The sequence below is a fragment of the Gavialis gangeticus genome, unplaced genomic scaffold (assembly GCF_001723915.1).
Source record: "Gavialis gangeticus isolate Ggan-Ray unplaced genomic scaffold, GavGan_comp1, whole genome shotgun sequence".
NCBI lineage: Eukaryota > Metazoa > Chordata > Crocodylia > Gavialidae > Gavialis > Gavialis gangeticus.
Window position 1 is genome coordinate 10,742,909 of NW_017729001.1, and position 17,829 is coordinate 10,760,737.

The 17,829-nt window shown below is 41.1% G+C and overlaps 1 long non-coding RNA gene across 1 annotated transcript in view; it reads left to right on the plus strand.

The window, feature by feature from the left end:
- The window catches only part of LOC109290331, a 12,282-nt gene extending 9,571 nt beyond the window's left edge, over positions 1–2,711 (plus strand). The window contains exons 2-3 of the long non-coding RNA XR_002095574.1: positions 697–801; positions 1,899–2,711. This is a non-coding gene — a long non-coding RNA (uncharacterized LOC109290331). The remainder of the gene's footprint in view (positions 1–696; positions 802–1,898) is intronic.
- Positions 2,712–17,829: the final 15,118 nt, after the last annotated feature.

Sequence of the window (17,829 nt, forward strand, 5' to 3'; positions counted from 1 at the left end):
GAGGTGGTGCAGGCTCCCACCCTGGGGGTTTTTAAGAGGAGGTTGGATGACCACCTTACTGGGGTCATTTGACCCCAGTACTCTTTCCTGCTGTGGCAGGGGGTCGGACTAGATGATCTGCTCAGGTCCCTTCCGACCCTAGAAACTATGAAACTATCTCTGTGCTACATGGCAATCATTTTTGTGACATACTGTGAGAAGCTAAGGAAATTAAAAATCCAATGTATTAAATACAAACTGTGAATATAAAATAATGCTCAAATGTCTCTGGCCACCTGGCTTAGGCTGAGATTGGACATTCAACTGAAGTTGTACACATGTACACACAGCTATTTATGCTGTGATTGTACAGATTTTTCTTTAAAAGCCATTTATGCTCCTTTAAAAAGGATACCATTCTTTGCCAGTTATTTCCAAGTAGAATTAAACCATTTCAATTGTGGATAAACTGTAATCTTAATCCTGAAAAATAATGCATTTAAAATAAAATATTTTACAAGACAAGCTCAAATTTAGTGTCTGCATCACTTTTTATATGTGAACAAAGACTGTAGATAGATGTATCCTGGCCCTGTTGAAGTCAATGGCAAATTTTCAATTTACTTGAGCTGAGCCAGATTTTCATCCTCTACCTTTTTGCACATTAGGTCTTTTTAATATCTTACAATACTTAAAATATCTGTCTTTTCTTACCAGGCTCCCCCAAAGTCGTAGCTCCAGGCTAAATTCCACTTATGCTGAGATGTTGAGCACTGAACTCCTGACATCATCAAATGGGATTCATCTGTGTCAGAAAGGTAGGTAAGTAGATCACCAAGATATTTTTTTGTGTGTAAGCTTAGTGCTCATAGAAGGTGCTAAATCGAAAAAAAAAAAAAAAGGTTATTCATACATGTCTTTGTTGGCACTGAAAATAAGCAAGTCCTTTCCAGATGTTCACCCTCCAAGGGATTTAGAATCTAAGCAAAACATACAATAGAGAAAGAGGTTTTAACAAAGGAGGAACAATACACGAGAAATTTTTATACAAGTCAAAGACCAGTGCCCTATTTTTTGAAAGAACAGAGACAGTATTGAAGGTAACGGTGAAATCTATCTGTATATGGCATTTCCCACAATAATACATATGTCTCTCACGTAAGTAAAAAGACAATACATATATATATATAATATGCTCTGCTTTCATTCATAAAGAAGATCTATTGAATATCTAGTTGAGTGATGTTTTTAAAATGATCATGACACAAAAAGGTAACGGTGAAATCTATCTGTATGTGGCATTTCCCGCAATAATACATGAGTGTCTCTCAAGTAAGTAAAAAGGAAATATATGTATAATATGCTCTGTTTTCATCAAAAAAGAAGATCTCTCGAATATCTAGTTGAGTGATATTTTTAAATGATCATGACATGATTAAAAACTCATTAGGAACAACTGAGGAAAAAATTAGAATAAGGCAATGGATTTTGTTTGTTCTTTAATAGAAGGCATGCAATTTTTCTTATCCCTTCAGTGGGCACAGGGCTCATTAAAGTTCTGTCTGTCATGTTCATTAGCCTCTCCCTATTGGTGACCTTTAAATGTTTCAGGCCATGGGCATTTGTAGTGAGATAAATCCTGTTTTTGGCCTCCAAAAAGTGAACATACAACTGCTCAAGTGATTTGTTGCCAGAACACTATGGCAATTCCATGACAAAATGTTAGCTATTTCCAACATCAATTTAGCAGCAACACAACTATTCCTAGTGCTACATGTGCCATTGTACTTAGCTCCTTAGGCTGTGGCTTGGTCCTCCATTATTACAAGAGACTTTGCTCCTCATCTCTCTTTACCCCTCACCCCCACACCCCATGGCTCCAGGAAATCTGTCTGACACTCTGAACTCTATTTCCCCAGGGAGATGGAGCCTGGCTCACATCACCACATGGACTTGCTGCTCATTCCTGTCTTTCTTCATGATGGATACAATCCTTCCTGTCCAAACCACATGTCAGAAATCCACCTCCCAAACCCTCCTGCCATGCAAAAAATTACCTGTTCCTGTTGTGTTAGCATTTCTGGCTTTATCTACAAGGGAGGGTACAGAGCTGGAACTTGTGGATGGCTGAGCTCCTGGCCAAGTGCTTCAGATTCATATCTTGGCTTTATAGCTGGTAAATGTCATGACCGAGGCAAAAGGGAGACTGTTCTGTCTCTCTCTTGAAGTGGAGGGAACATCAAAACCTTACAGGCAGGTGGAAGCCAAGGGACAGGAAGTATGTGTGTGCTTTGTGTGGTGACATGCAGCTGTAATTTGCAAAGGCCATGGTTGCACTGAAGGGGAGACTCTTCAGTCATCCCCCGCTAAAGCAGACAGTGTGTCAGAGCCCTCCCCCTGCTGCCAACCTCCCACATGTTGATGAGGCAGGTGAATCACTGTACCATCACCCACTGGATAGCCAAGGATACCTCCCACACTATCTGTGGACTTGTCTATGCCAAACTGATTGGCAGACCAGAGACCACCGCAGCCTCAGTAATGGCTGTACATGGTGCAGCACACCAGACCACACAGGAGCTGTACAAGTTCTCCAGAGAAGTGGTGGCAGCCTTGACTCTGTACTAATGGGAGTATGGTATTCACAGGACCTGCTGGCACCACTGAATCAAGAACTGCAGGGCACTCGGGATGCACTGCAGCCCAGAAGTGAACTTGATTAACCTTTATCAGTTCAACTGAACTGTGCACTCACAGTGCAGGGGGGTGTGGAATCTGTCATGGGTATGGATTTCTGAGTGGCCAGCCAATCAGCACTTTCCTCTGCGCTCAGCCTCCCTCAGGAACCTCTGAACATGGCAGCACCCAAAGCATGCTGGGATCACTACATGCCAGACCCCTGACTGTAAAGCACCAGTAGTACATGTTGTTGCCATGCTCCAGCACTCTGGACAACCAGACGCTTGAATAGCTGTATGTGCATTTCATGCTACCTTTTCGTGGCACTGCAAATTTTCTGGAACTACTTAGCACTTCAGATTAACACCTGTCTATACCCTCAATTCACTGTGGCTCATACACTGCCTTAGTAATGGAAGGAAAGATAATCTCTCAGTTAGCTTGGGTCAGTCTCATGAAGGACTGTGAATATTAGGAGACAGATTTGACACACCTTGTAATAAACAGAACTAACACATTGAGTGAAGTATCCCCTTGTATGCAGAGATAAAACGGTATTTATTATGACTACCGAGTTTTGTATTAGCAGACGCTTTCCCGGGTGTGTGGCTTCACTCCTAGACATGAATTGCCGTAATCAAGCCTGGAGGTTGCAAATGTATGTATGCCTTTGCTAAAAGGTATGTCTGATAGCAAAGGGCAATCTGCCAGCCAGTGGTAGATGATCTTAAAATAACCCATAGGCTGCATAATGAGACAGCTCAGTATGAAAGACACAGTGTTATGTTTACTGACCTTGTAAGGATCATACCCGACCATTTAACCTTTTCTGGTGCACAGATGTAATACTCTGTGAAAAATATAGGGATACTCATTGGTAACATTAAGCAAAACACAATAGAGGTAGAGGTTTTGAGGGAAGAGGAACAGCACACAAAAAATGTTCATATATGTTAATATTTTATAATAAAATATTGTACCTAGACCAGTTATGTGCATGGTGCGTCTATTCCATACGTTGAATTGAATATTTCAAGGTCTGTCTTTATAGAAAAGCGTATCTGTTTAGAGAAAAAGAGGACAGGTCTTTTTAATTGTAGCCTAGTAAGATATACTAAAAGGAAAGAAACAGGTCAAACTTCCTTAATGACTCAACCTACTCTTGTGTGGGAGCACAAAGCATTTAGAGGAGACCCACAGGCATAGGAGGATCTGGGCTGGCTAGGATACTTTATGATGGTTCAGTTATAGTTCTGTGAATTAAAAGAAAAGTCTGTCAACATAACTTGTTCTGATGCATAAGATTTGATGAGACTAAATGTTAAAAAAATCTTATTTCTTTAAAGCCTTGTTCCAACTGCTAATTTAAAGAATTATTTGGCTAACAGCCTTCTTGAGCAGTATACTAGATTTAAGGTTCCTAGAGAGAGAAGAAGCAGGTGCCTGAAATCCAATCACACCTGCAGGCTGATAAGTGGTATTCATGGTAGTACATCTATATTCTGGTCTAAGAATGGAAGATTCATGAGATTCCATCCTAAAATCAGCATGGACAGGAGGCTGAACATTGCACTTAGAGAAACCAGAGCAGGGTGTAGAGGTGCAGTTCTATAACTGAAACATGAGCATCATTTTTTATTTTCCATATATTCATGTGCATTTAATTTTAATTGTTTGTTTCTTACAGTATGGATCTTTTATTATTTCATACCTGGAATTTAAAGCAGGTACAAACTGTACTTTACATATGTCTTCCTCTGGGACATCACTAACTCCTTAAAAGTGTGGTTATAAAATGATTTATTAAACATCACAATCTATCAAGACACGTGAATATTATTAACATCTTTTGTAACATCTGAAGAGTAAATGTATCGTGACAATATGGGAATCATCTGTTGCAGTGGAACAAATGAGGGCTTAATTAATGCAAATATGAAAAGTTAACTGTGAAGCTTATAAGACAAATAGTTCTATTTACAAAAGGAAAAATATGAATAAAGACTTTGCTTGACAATGAATGCATGGCAGGGAGAGAAATATTAAAAAAAACTTACTGAAAGACAAAAAATAGTACAGAACACATGAAGTTGCATTAACTGATACAAAATAATTAAATTTACTCTATTTCAAAATGTATACAAAAAATATTAAAAAAAAATTATCCCATTATTTCAATATAATAATGGTTTAAAAAGTGGCAAAAGCAGACCATGTGACGATACCACTTATAAAGTTCTGTTGAGAGTATCTAAACAAGAGGAACCTACTAAGCAGTAGGGGTATACAAAGCTTCGATCCCTGATTCAATTCAGCAGATATTCGGCCTGATTCGGTAGCCGAAACCGAATCAGAGGACCCTTTAATCTCTCCGTATCAAATCAGAACCCTCTGAATTGATTTAGAAAGATTTGGAGAGTCAGACATAGAGACAGCTTTAAATATTTTTTCTACATACTTCTAGGTAGCAGGGGTTCGTGAGTGCTGCAATGCTGGGGTGCATGGGGAGTCCCACAGAAGCGGGGGGGCTCCACAGTGTGCTCAGCAGCAGACCCCAAAGTGAATCAGAAGCACTTTCGGTTGACTTCCAGGTCCACCAGGGAGCACAGCGGGCGGCCTCCTTGCACCCCCATGTCTTGGCGACTGATGCCTCCTGGGTCTGTGGGGGGCACCCAGGGTTCCCCTATGGCTGATCACTGAGCCAGGGAGGTTGCCATTGCACTCCCTGGGAGACCTGGAAGTGGAGCAGAAGTACTTCCAATCCACTTCTGGGCTAGCCACCGAACACATGAAGGGCTCCCCTGCACTCCTGTGGGACACTCCATGCGCCCCAGCATCGCAGCAATAATGAGCTGCGCCTGCTACCTTAAGGTATGTAGAAAAAACTTTTAAAGCAGTGACTATGTCTGAATCGCTGATTCTCTGAATCAGCATTGAACCTTCAGATTCGGATTCAGCTATATCGAATTGGGGACAGTGATCCCCACTAATTGAATCACTGTCCCTAACTCGGGTCGAATCCGAATCCAAATCAAATAGGGCCCATTTCGCACACCCCTACTAAGCAGTATATTGTAGACTGAAACAGCCAGAGATGTTAAAAGCCATCATAATTAAAATGGATTGGTAAGAGTTTTAATTCTAACTGGTGCTTTTGTGTTTTTGTAAATGCAGTCTGAAACTAATAAGTTTTTTGTTTCCTATGCAAATACTTTCCTTGCCTTAAACCAAAATACTACAGAGAAAACACTGTTTGTTAAACCTCAGTTAAACAGTAATTGGCTTCATTGGCAATTTGCTAATGGGAGGATTTTTTGGATTTCATAGCCATGTATGCTACTTCTGATTCCACAGAAGAACTTTTAAACTTTTCATACTTTTTGCAGACTGTAGATGATTATATACCCCATTTTTGGATGTAGTCATTTCTGACACTAGTGTAACCTGGATCCGCACTAGAGAACTGTTGATTTTTGCATTCTGTTGGTAAAGTTTTCATAAGTCCACATTCAAACTGTTTTGAGCAAAAATCTGGGTTTTTATCAGTTGTCTAATACCATAGTCCCAAGCAATATAAGCCCTTAGCCACAAGTGTAGACACACCAGTGTCAGCTGTAACACTTATCTAGCGGCAATCGTATAATACATCATGCTGACTGCCCTGGCCCTAATGTTGAACTCCATAAGCTAAGTTCAACCTGACTAGTTCTTCTTCCCCTCATTTAAAATATCCCTGGCTTTGGAAAAACGTTTTTCTGCCAAACCATTGGGCAGACAGGCTTAGCTTGCCACAAAGAGAAGCATGTAGTGACATCCCATATCTTCCTGGACAAAGGACAAGATGTTGGATCACCTCAGTCTGTGGGGAGAAGAAGTGCAAACCCAGCTCCATGGGAAGTATAAAAACAGAGACATTTATGAGGGTGAAGCAGGCTTTACATATAACAGCTTTCAGGCGATGTGCTCCTGGCCATTTTGTACATTCCTCAGGACTTTGTATATCCTAAGTTTATAGGTTGTTTTGATTTGGTTAGCTGGATGCAGGTTTGCTTGTTCTGTGTGTTTACTCTAAAGTTAAGCACCATTGGTTATTAACTCAAATAAAATTGTCCTTATTTCATATAAAATTCACTTGAGAACATTAAAACAAAACAAACCCTGATGGTTGCATCCATGCACAGGGACATGATCCCCATTCTGTGCAAAGGCTGTGCTGTCTTTAGTAGCAAATATTGTCATAATTCACAACATAGCGCTGAAGTAGTCTCTTAAGGCCACCCTCAGCCAAATGATGTCTCATGGGCTCTAATTATTGCACTTATTTCTGGCAGCTCAGAAGCAGCAGGCAGTCTCTCCATCTCCACCTGCCACACTGCTGGCAAGGCTTCCCCTTCAGCTTTGCAAATACAAAGCACATGGCAGGCAGAAAAACAAGGGAGATGTTTGGTTGAGCCTTGTCACGAGAGATCTCCAGCATCTTTTCTGATGTCCAAAAAGTCACTTAACTGCACCTGCTCAGTCAATAGTATAACCTCTTCTTGCTGCTGTCCAGATTGCCAAGGAATCGTCTTATGAGCTGGGAAACCGTAAATTAGGCAAGATTAGGACAAGTCAACCCCCCCACCCTCCAGAATGAGTAGGGCATTTAAATACCTCCATCATAGATGGGACAGTCAGGAAAGAATGTTCCTGAGTGCAGCATTTAGAACAGGCCCGTGTATGCCCACCCCAACAAGCCAACATTAATGACTATACTGTTCCTTGTGCAGTACCAGTGCCTGCATCACCATGGAGAAGTATCCCTTTCTATTGGGCTAGGGACAAACAGTCAAAAAGCCAGAGCCTGAATTGATTCAATTTTTGCAGGTTAGTGTAACCTGCAGATCTTGAACTGATTTGCAAGTGGATAGACATTCACTTTTGAATCAAGAAATGCAGGCACATGCCTGCAGTGGCTCAGGCTAGAAGCTGGGGATGCTAGAGTGAGGCCTCAATTCCCTTCAGCATTGCTGAGCTGAGGGGGGTGTGCCCAGGCCAGGCAAGGTGCTCTGATTAAGGAAGGGTTTAAATCCTCATCCTGCCTGCACAGTCCTTATCCAGGGTGTGCCTGGAGGGGGATGGGGAAGCAACCCTTGCCAGACTTTTCCCCTCTCGCTGCTCAAGGGACAGGAGTGTTTCCAGCCCCTGGCTAGCACTCTGAGGCAAGTGGGGGGAGAGAAAAGGAAGGACTACTAATGTGGACATGCATCTGTTGATGATACTGAGCTTTTTAATCTCCCTCTCCCTGCTACTTCATACTGTCTACAGCAAACTGACAGGCAAGCAAGCCAATAGGGAGCTGATAACATAAATTTTATCAGCCCATCAAGAAAACAAAAGCCTCTCTCATTAGTTCATGCTCTTCTTAAACAGCTTTTCCAAGGAAGGAATGGAGGGACATTACCAGCTGACTTGTTGATTAGCTCCAAAAAGCCCTAAGTGGACAACACTGTTCTGTCTGCCTTTGTCCCGGTGAAACTGGAGATACACAGACACTTCTCAGTATTAGCTAGCGTGGAGGTGGCGCAACTGTGACCAGATGCAGGCTAGGGTATGTGCTGTGGGAGAGGGGAGGGAGGGGGGAGATGCCTGCTTGAGCACTGAGGATGGAGTGGGATGGGGTAGGGGAAAGCCAGGCAGACACTACAGTCTCCTACTTCCTTCTTAGCCAGCCAGAGCAGTAATAGTGCTCCAGCTAGGGAGGAGAGGGGCAGGACCAGTCCTGCTCTCTAGAAAAGACAGCACAGTACAGGGCTGAAAAGCATACTAGGATGCTGGGGGATTCTGATTTAACTTAAACCAGGAAAGGATTTGGGACAGAAGTTCCATAAACCAGTTTAACCCAAATCAGTTAAGTCTGATACTACATTCAACCAGGTTTATCTTAAACCAGTTTCAGCCATTTTGAAAGTGTTTTATGTGCACGGAACTTGTGTTCTGTTACAGGTTTAAACCAGTTTCTGATCACTTAAACTGGTTTATGTGTAACTTCTGTCCCTAGCCCTGATGTTCTTGAGCCTGGAGTGGGGAGATGGACTAGGAATATGAGTCCCATCACTTGCTCATAGCCCTCAGTTCAGGAACTGCATCATCTCATACCCCTCAATTTTCTCTGTGTTGCCCAGAGCCTCAGTTTGTTTTGTAAGTGTTTCAGGATTGGATCTCAACTAGTTTAGGTAAATCTGTCCCCAGGTTAAGCAAATGACAGAATAGATGGTATACTAGCCTCTACTACTGTGCCCGAGGAAGCCCTGGGATTGGGTCCAGAGAATGAATTTCAGGTGTTTAAGTTTTCTTTGGCTTCAGGACTCTCACTAGGCTTCATACATTCACTCACATTCCTAAGCTAGTTTGCTTGTTCCAAGCTTTTCATGGTGCTCAGTTGATCCCTTGGCTTCTGTTTGGCTCATTCTTAGGTTCCTGCTGCCCTTGGCACACCTATTTCTCTTGGCCTGACCTTTGACAACTTTTGTCTTGTCTCTGGGGGAGGAGCTTAATTGAAGAGCTAGTCAAGGTCAGGGAGAAACAAGGACTGCAGGCTTCAAGATGTCCACCTCCCTATCTGTTGTATGAAGTCCTGGTCTTTTGAGTATTTCCATTGGTCCCAGCCTTTGGCTTGCCCAGTGTCAGACCTGTGCCCCAAATCAGTTGACTGAACTACCTATGCCCAGGTCCCCTTACATAACTGCTCTGAACACATCAGGCCAACTGCCCAATGGGGACTTTACAACCTCAGACTGATTTCCCACAGTATGGTAACAGTCCAGTGTGACTGACTTTCACAGAGCAATTGCCAGCTGTTTATTGATTCATAAAGCTCATCCCATTTTTGTGAGAGCATTAAAGGACAGAGACAAGCTTTGCACATGGATCCAGGAATATTGCATGCCTTTTATGAAGATTTTTGCAACCACTGCTGATTGTCCCTGATATGCATCATGATGTAATTGCACTAGTTCCTGTTAGCCTCCAGAGCCCAGAAACAATGTTCAGCTGCATTCAGATGGTTGGCAAATGTCTGACTCAGGCTGTGGCTTTTAACTGCTTTACATTCTTCTCATTCATTTGTCTGCATCCACATCGTATAATCATCCCTGTGTCATACTTCTACTGTCCATTGGAATAAATACCAAAAAAACCCCACACGGTCTGCTAGCAGGATCTACTGACTTGTGCAGGAGACCTCATTAGTATCTATGCTAATGGTAGGGAGTGAAGATGCATTCTCTAGGCATTCAAAAAACTGCCATGCAAAAAATGGGAAGGGGCAATAGGACCGAAAGAACAGTGTTGTGGTGGTTGGCCACAGGTGTCCACAACCCTTTTGTATAGTCTCACTTGCCCATAATATTCTGCTCCCATGTCCTGCGGTGCACTGCATCAGAAGATGTTCCAAGAGCCACTGTAGTTTCTCTCTGTGGTTCACTCTGCATTTCGCCAGCATAACTGCTCATTGTGCGAACCATGCTGCACCAGCACAAGCACAGTGGTGTGCACACACACTGACGGATCAGTATGGTGAGCCAATCAAACTTGCTTACAAAATTTCTAGTAGAGACATGACTTCTGACATCATCAAGGAAGAGATGTAGCAGACAGGCACTTCTGCCAGTGTTCAAGATAGGTAGTGACAAGTACACGTGTATGTCTTTTTGGCTGACATCCAGAAAGGTATAGTGACATGAATTAATTCATGAGTTAGCTAGGTGGCGTTGGAACCTAGTTATATATTGCTATACCAGTGTGACTTCTTGGAATACAAATTGGGTGGTTGTTTAGAAGTTACTAGAATAAATCAGATTTAAATGGTGTGTTGCTACTGTTCAGTGTAAATTACAACGTATAGTAAAATATAAGTTACCCATTTTGATAACAGAATGGCCAAACAGAAAATGCTTTTCTAGAAGAGCCTGAGTATGATGCATCAATAAAAACATTGTCTAATGAATTTGAAGAACAATTTTGTTCCAATTCATATTTAGATTATTTCTCTAAATAGGTGTGTTCAAAAGAGAAGCCAGTGAGCCCAACCATGATCAAATACTATAGATTTTTGTCTTGAACTTTAAATTCAGCAGATGAAAAATGAAGACCGGACAATAAGGGTTTTGGTAATATATTTCAATATTGTGGATCAAAAGATGGAATTTTTAATTTATATCAAATCTGTAATTCCCAAACAACATTTCTGGCTTTCAAACGCATGAGAGATACTGGAATTTATACTTTTTTTTTAAAGAAACTAATGAGCATGGCTAAAATTTAATGACCAATCCTGAGTGCTATCAGTTAAACGAAAAATAAAGCTGCTGAATTACACCTACAAGTTAGCAACACAAAATACTGCAGAAACAGCATCATTCTTATAAAAACTAAGTACTAAAGGAGATAAGGATATTTGTTTTTAATTATGTTGCCTGGCAATAGCAGATAATTTCTTAAGAATATTTGTGAAAAGATCTTTTGTTTACTTTATAAGCATTAGTCAAAGAGGATACAAAAATAAAGATATGGCTTCTTAACATGACTAAATTACCTTAAAAGAAAAAAACTGGATTGTCTTTAAAAAATTGTATCTAAAAATTTCAATAAGCATAATAACCTTTTCACAATAACCTGATGTATATAATGGTAAGTAAGAAAAGAGAACAACCAACCAACCATGGTACTTTTTTCACAGTATTAGTAAAAGTATCAAGATGAACAGTGACAGACAAATTATGTAGAGGGAATCTTCCAGAGAGGACTATACAAGAAGTTTAAATATAATTACCTGCCTTATTTTTTAATTTGGAATCACGATTTCAGTGCTCAAAGATTTAAGATGATCTCTCCCTGAGTGGGTGTGCTCATTGCTGTCTTGAAAAATTCAGCAGTGACATCCTACATGTTACTTTATTTAATTCTTTCTGAATTAGTAGTTCTATACTGTGGTAGTGTTGGAATGATGTAGCTGTGATGGTCCAGGAAACCTGCAAGAGGCAAGGATTTTTTGGGTGTTATCTTTTATTGGACTAACTGGTTGAGATAGACTTGGACAGGCTTTTGAATGCAGAACATTCTTCTTCAGATCACCAATGTACTGCATTCAAAAGCTTTTCTGAAGCTATCCCCACCATGCAGTTGGTTCAAAAAAGATATCACTCTCAAAAACCTTGATTTTTGCATAGTTCTATACTGGGGGTGGTGGGGAGGTTTGTCAGAACAGGCTAAAAAATATTAGGTATTTTACAGGGGTTAATACATGTTTCTGACTGTTTTCTAATCAGTTTTTCATGCTGAATATTTTAAAATAATTTAAAATATGCTTTAATTAAGGCATGGCAATGGCAAATAAAGTGAGCCAATCTCGTCAGTTGTCTGTTTAAATCCATGCTGAATTTGACCAAGATGCTTGCTGGCCCTTTAAATATTACAAGCTCAGACTACTATATTTTGGATGGGGGGGTCCTGTTGCCTTTTTTTGGCAAGGGGATCCTATTGCCTTTTCTTGGCACTCCTGACATTGTTTGGTTATCAGTCATGCTTTACTGTACTTTCTTACCCTTTTTTAACTTTTCTTGCTACTTTTATTGTGCAAGTGACACAAGCAACAGGAATCTCCCTTGGGATGGAGAAAGCAGCTTTGATTATTGACAGGGCTTTAGCAATCACACAAAGGTTAAATACAGACAGTCGAACAACCTGAGGCTGAATCAATTCAATCTTGGCAGGTTAATTTAGGCTGCGTAGGTTGAACCGATAAGCAAGTGAACAGACATTTGCTTTTGATTCCAGAAATGCAGACACATGCCTGTAGTGGCCCAGGCTAGAAGCCAGGGGGAATTTGAGCATGCCTCCCTGCTCAGCTGGAGCAGACAAATTGAGCCAAGGCGCTAGCCTACCCACCCTGCAAGGGATGGGTTTGCAGGGGAGGTGCAAAGCATCCTGGGATACTGGGTGAGTGAATTAACTTGAATCTGGAGGGGGTCTGGGACAAGTTCAATAAACCAATTAGCCAGTTTAACCTAAATCAGTTAAGTCTGATACTACATCCATCCAGGTTTATCTTAAACTGGTTTTGGTCATTTTGAAGTAGGATTATGTGCACTGAACTTCTTTTGTGTTACAGATTTGAACCTGTTTCCAGTCACTTATACTGGTTTATGTGTAATTTCTGTGATGATCATTCATGGTCTACATAGACTCTTCCTTAGCTCCTTATCTTAAAGAAGGGCTAAACTTTTGGGCCTTAAAAGATTAAATGTGAACTAAGTACAAGAACTTCCTCTGTAGAGAATAAAAAAGCAGGAGCTGCTTTGATTAGTTTTTGTTCTTGTGTGTTTGTGATGTATCTGGATCTTCTTCTTCAATTTAAAAATTATTCATTGATAGGAAATGTTCAGTTGGAGTTGCTTGAATAATTTAATGTAGTGGGAACTGACCTTTTTGGCAGGCATGCCACAGATCACCCTCATGTCTTATCTAATTGCGAATCTGATCCCCTTCCTTGCCTTATCTGCTGCATTGCTTTCTATTCTCTGCCCTGTGCTCCCCACTGATCTGCTGCTCTGCTTTGTGATTTCCGTCCTATCTGCCTCTGTGTTGTTTGCTCTCTCCCTGAACTTCCCTCTTCTGTTTGCCCTCTTCATAAACTTCTCCTCTATGCAGCACTGGTCAGGCTGCAGCTGGAGTATTGCGTCCAGTTTTAGGCACCGCACTTCAGGAGGGATGTGGATGGCCTGGAGGGTCTTCAGAGGAGGGCCACTCATCTGGTTAAAGGCCTACAGAAAAAACTCTAGGTGGACTGATTGGGAGACCTGAACCTCTTCAGCCTCCACAAGAGGAGGCCGAGAGGTGATCTAATGGCCACCTACAAACTCATTGGTGGGAGGTCAGCAAAAAATAGGGGATACAATGTTTACCAGGGTGCCCATTGGGGTAACTAGAAATAATGGCCACAAACTGAAAGAGATCAAATTCAGAATGGACATCAGAAAAAAATTCTTTACAGTGAGGGTTGCCAAAATATCGAATATGCTTCCAAGGGAGGTGGTGCTGTCCCCTTCCTTGGAGGTATTTAAAAGGAGATTTGACAGACACCTGGCTGGGGTCATCTGACCCCAGCACTCTTTCCTTCCCAGGGCAGAGGGTCAGACTCAATGATCTAATAGGTCCATTCCAACCCTGACATTTATGAAACTATGATCTGCCATGTGCCACACACAGAAGCTGCCCATGCCACTTGTGGAATGAGTGCTACAGGTTGGCCACTCCTGCTTTAATGTATGGTTTGAGCTTTTCATGTTGTTATACTGAGCCTAGGTACAGATATTACACATAAACCTTTATAAGTGAACAGAAACCAGTCTAAACCTGCAACACAACAGAAGTTCAGTGCACATAAACCAGTTTAAAAATGGAGTAACCTGGTCTAAGATAGACCTGGATGGATGAAGTATCAGATTTAAGCAATTTAGGTTAGAACAGTCTCTCAAACTTCTGTACCACACCCGCTCCTGACTCAAGTTAGGTCACATTCCCCCGGCATCCCAGGCTGCTTCATGGGCTCCCACTAACTCCCACCTCACAAGGTGGCCTGCTAGCCTTGGCCTGCGCATGTCTGCTCTGTCCGGGCTGGCCCCACCCTCAGGCTGTCACAGATACAAGCCAGAAAAACATCTGTCCCCAGCCCTGGCTCCCATCTGTGCCTGTCAGTGGTGGTGGGGAAGCAGAGGACTCCACTCCACCCAATTCCCCCTGCAGCTATGCTGTCTCAGATTGCTTTGCCTGTCGGTGGCAGAGAGGGAAGGGGAGAAGCAGAGGCCTGCAGCCCTGACCCCCCAGACCTGAGCCAGCACATCCGGGAGGGGCTGCTCTTCTCCCCCTTTTCCCCCACTGCCACTGACAGTTAGAGAGGCCCAAGCCAGCTCACCTGTGAAGGACCTGCTCCACTTCCCCCCACCCCACCTACCAGCTGTAACCAACAGCTGGAAGATGACAGGAGGTGGGGCTGAGGAGAGGGGCATTAGCCAATCAGGCATTCTTTGGCAGGCTGATAGGTATCATGAAGGAGCGCTCTTGAGCTTCTGGCCTTGGCCAGTACAGGCATCATGTTTGCCTCCCACTCTACCTAAGGGCAAACTTGTGTTCTGTTCGCTCCCAAACTAACTGAGTCTGCTTAGAGAAACCTGTGTAAGTTAGTTTGAATCTGCCTTGGGCTTTTTGAATGTCTGCACCTAGCCTGAGATATAAAAATGCAAAGAAAGAGTGAGAATTCAGAGCTCCACATGACAGCTTAAAGACATTTGTTTTTCTACCTCCTGCTTATGGTGAAATTACAGGGGGAAAGGTGATGAATTGTTTGTTTTCCCCTCATGAAAGCTGCAATTAGCACAAAGATTATTTAGTGTACCTGCATACCTCACTTTCAAAATTAGAGTCAGTTCATTTTGAACTTCTAAAAACAACTCTTGTCTTCTTACTGATTTTTCCCAAGGACCATACACAGGACTTCAGGTGGTCTTCAAATACAAATCACCCACCTTTTACTATAATTATGAGAAGAAACTTCTGATCTTTCTCTAGATCACTCAACCTTCCTAAAATTGGCACAAAAGCTAGGATGCACGTCTCTTATTTCCTCCTCCTACAAGCCTTGAATTCATATCAAATCATAAACTAGAAAAAAACCTAACAATCAAACTCTAATGCCAAATAAATCAATAAAACAACAGCAACTGGTAAGTAACCTTTTTCCTTGTCTTTTTCTGTGGAACCTTGTCTACATGAATTAAATGGTGTTTCAAGTTATTTGCAGATCAAAATGATGAGGAGACTACAATATTAAAGATGGATTAAATCCACTATTTCTGGGTGATTTCTAATATTTGTTGCCAAATTGTTACTGTGATTATGAAATTTAAAAAAATTAAATGAGAAAAGCTGCTACATTTGCACATGTAAAGCTCTGTCATCTGTTTTTTATCCAACGCACAATACAAGAATCCCTATAATTGATCCTCCTTGACGGCTTAAGAACACTCACTCGCCCACACTGCACATATTGTGCTTCCTGACATCTCTCAACATAGACTGTGGTATTTCAGATGAGGAAACTAGTTAAATCAGGTCAAACAAAATAAGAACTAGAACCTGCTGGGTTCTTGCAAGTGGCTGTCTTTCGAAAGGGAAATATTAGTAATTCTGTAGAGGTTTAAAAATAACAATAAGGTTTGTGTAAGTGTTGATGAGCTTTCAGAAGAAAAATAAATTAGGAAAAATAGAAGCATAAATGCACAATTGCTGTTGATTAGATATAGCTGAAAATCTTAATTGTTTCTGTGTAATATGATTTGGTCTGGAAGTCCTTTTCTTCTTACGTCTGATGAATAACACTGGTTCAGAACAAGGTTCCTACTGAGGTAAAGTTTGGCAATATAAGTATCTAGATAAATAAGGGGTATTTTTTTCTCTTTCTGACCTTGAAGCAAAATAATTAAGTGAATGATACTGTGTCTTTAGAGAACATCTGAAGGTTCTATATGTAAGTTTTAGGAAAATAGTTGGTTTAGTAAATACAAATAGTTATCAAAGACAGTGAATTCCAACATTTTGGAGCAACCATAGTCCTTCAAAAGGTAAGTATTGGACTACCATGTCATTAGATTAAGATCTACACTGTACAAGATTGAGCTTTCTGTTTTCACTCAGTTGTACATGCTTTAGCTTGAGATGGAGCTGGAATTGTTCCAGCACTAGCTCAATGGCATTCAAGTGTATCCAACTCCTTAAGTATCCTGTTGTGATTGGATTGCAGCACTTGGGCCCACCACAGAAGGTGATCATTAAGTCAGTTGAACTCCATGCATAAATAAGTGTTCAATAAATTTTGCAAAATACCACCTGAAGGTAAGTGGAACAGCTTAGAGCACCCATCACAAAAGCCCCAAACATTAGATCTGGTAACTATATACCATTTTTGGAGAATCACTACATTAATATAGGAATATGAAATAGTTCTCTGTTTTCTTTTCTTTTTTAAAGAATGGTTTGAAGCACATGAAGAAATGTTTACCTTTCTGGAGTGGTAAAGGATTCCTGCATTATGGGTTTTTCTGCCAAGCCTAAGACTTGTTTTTGAAGACAAGCAGTAAAACTATGCAGTGACTGTTCCTCTCTTTATAGGAAAGAAATTATCCCCTAAATAGTCAGCACTAACAGCATTTTTTTTTGAAAGGCCAGAAGTTTATTTTCCCTTTCTTTCCCTCAAGTTCTTAGGGTTCTGTGGAACTGTGATCTTGGAGAAGAAAGAGATTGCTCTTGCCCAGCAGCTGGCATACCCTTTTTTTCCCTTGAGTGAAACAAAAGGCAGTATTTTCCAGCCAAGTAAAGAAACCAGGTGGTTTTCAGAATGCTCCTTTGTTCCCAAACTTCAGTATAGACAATCTGCCATTAGAGTATTGCAGTGCAATCCAGTCTGCCTTCTGTCTTGAACTCAGCAAGCCACATCCATACCACTGCAATCCTTCTGCTTTGAGAATCAAAGAATTTATAAGATTAATTAAATATAATATATTTTGAGGGATTTAAAAACACCTAACACCTCAAAATCATTGTTTTCCCATGTTGTCATGGCAGACTGAAGGAGTTTTTCCCGTTCCAAGCTTAGGGATTTTCCATATGCATAATTCCCATCAACAACAGTTAATAGTCTTCATAAAGTCTTGCATGTTAATGGAATGATTTTCCTGTAAAAGGGTATTAAAATAAATCCTTTATTGTCTTCTGGAAAAGGAAAAAGAAATGGATCGGTATAGAATACCTACAACAAAATGGTTGGAAGCCATTGAGATCTTACATCTAAATAACTATGAATAATCTCATTCAAAATCCACTATAAAATTAGCCTGGCTAATTCAGCATGTGTAGGAAAGGAATTCTGATATCTTCGTTTGTTGTTTATGATACTGTAGTTTACATAGGTTATCCTTTTTTTTTTTTTTGGGGGGGGGGGGGGGGCTGTTTGTTTGGTTTGGCTTTTTCAGATGATAAATCACCAGGAGAGAGCAGTGTAATGCTGGTTTGAAACAGCATATACTAAATCATGTACAGAGACAATGAAAATCACAGTGGCCCAGTCTTGCTTCATGT